Genomic DNA, 1,821 nt, shown 5'->3' with positions numbered 1-1,821 from the left:
ATCCTTGTTGGAGGGGGACAACTTAGAAAAAAAAATCACTGAGTAAAATTGCTTTAACCCGACTTATATCTGGTATTGTAAAAATAGGTGTTTCTGGATTTCCTTTTTAGAGTTTTGTTGTTGTTGTTTTTGTTGTTATCAGAGTGGTAAGACTTTGAAAGTGAAAATTAAAAGACAGGACAAGGAGAAAAAGGCCAGGAGAGTTATTCAATCTCCTTAGCTTTGGTCTGAGGATATAGGTTCAAAATGACTCTTCAGGGTTCATGTGTGCTACACTCCATCTATTTTAAAAAAAGATTTATTTTATTTTATTTGCAAGGCAGAGTTATGGAGAGAGAGAGAGAGAGATCTTCCACCTGCTGGTTCACTCCCCAAATGAACTATAATGGCCTGGGCTGGCCCATGTCAAAGCCAGGAGCCAGGAACTCTACCCTGTTTTTCCATGTTGGTGGCAGGAACCCAAGCCATCTCCTGTTGCTTTCCTAGGAGCATTAGCAGGAAGCTGGATCTGAAGTGGAGAAATCAGGTTGCCAACTGGTGCTTGTATGGAATATTAGTGACACAGGTAGTACCTTAATCTGCTGCTCTGTGATGCTGACCCAGGTACACTTCATCTTATCCCAATAGGATTACGTGTAGGTGGCTTGATGTTAAAACCCCATATTAATAAAGCTGGAGCACTTTCTTGTTTGACCACTTCTGTTTTCTCTCCTTAGTAACCCACAACAGCAATATGAGTCAGTTATTAAAGGAATTGGAATTTCCACATCTTGTCATCTGTATATTTTACCATCAGAGATATGACTATTATCTGTTGCAAAAAGGATGTCCTGGATAGATGAGGAATGACAACTTCTATGTTAGGATTGTCCCCTTCTCTTCCAGGAGACTAGCCTCATACATATGGGAGAAAACATATAACTTGGATTGTAATGACTGCAAGATTCCAACAGTAAGCAGTGTTAGTCTCAAATTGCCTTTCCTTGTTTTGTCTATCCTGACCTTTGAAAGAAGTAAAGGCTCCTGGCCTTTGGAAGCAAATGGTCACGTTGTGATGATAATTTTGAGGGTCAAGATAAGGATGTGGGCCTAGATTAAATTAAAGGGATCAAGGATTTCAGTATTAACAAACTTTAGGTCACAGGTTCAAAGGGAATACTAATGTGATGCAGTGTAAATCACCAGAGTAGAAGGCTATTTGAGGATGTGGAGGTTGAGAATTTTGACTACATTCACAACTAATAAAAAATGTGGTGGATGACTATAATTTTTTATCTGAGTAATTAGAAGTTTGAAAATCTCAAAGGAAATAAAAAAAGGACTATACATGGCAGATTTGAGGTGGGAAAGATTAGGAGCTTAGTTTGTTATGTTTGAAATCTCTACTAAATATTTGAGTACAGAGGTGAAATAGGAAGTTGGGTATATGAATGGGAAGTTCAAGGAAATAGGCTATGCTAGAGAAATAATTTGGTGAGTTTTTATCACTTAAATGGCAACCAAAGAACAGAACCAATTCCTGGGATCCTCGAATACGAAGAAGTAAGGGAGATGAGAGGATTTAGCAAAGAAGACAAAAGAAGAGCAGTCAGTGTAGCAGAAGGCAAATAAACAGAGCATTGTGCTCTAAAGTCAAAGTGATTAAAGTGATTTAATGCTATAACTAGTACTCAAACAGTATTTTTCACTTTATGTTTCTGTGTGGGAGCAAACTGTTGAAATCTTTACTTAATGTATGCTAAACTGATCTTCTGTATATAAAGAGAATCGAAAATGAATCTTATACTACACTTGATCTTAGCCAAAAGGCCGAGAAGCGAT

At 37.7% G+C, this 1,821-nt stretch overlaps 1 pseudogene; it reads right to left on the bottom strand.

Annotated features, from left to right (window-relative positions):
* Window positions 1-1,646: 1,646 nt before the first annotated feature.
* Window positions 1,647-1,821, bottom strand: LOC127488163 (U2 spliceosomal RNA; annotated as a pseudogene).

This window comes from Oryctolagus cuniculus, chromosome X, assembly GCF_051225735.1.
Source record: "Oryctolagus cuniculus isolate XC-2025 breed Fujian yellow rabbit chromosome X, ASM5122573v1, whole genome shotgun sequence".
In the NCBI taxonomy this organism is placed as follows: domain Eukaryota; kingdom Metazoa; phylum Chordata; class Mammalia; order Lagomorpha; family Leporidae; genus Oryctolagus; species Oryctolagus cuniculus.
Note: the sequence above shows the minus strand (reverse complement) of the source record. Positions and strands in the feature narration are given on the sequence as shown.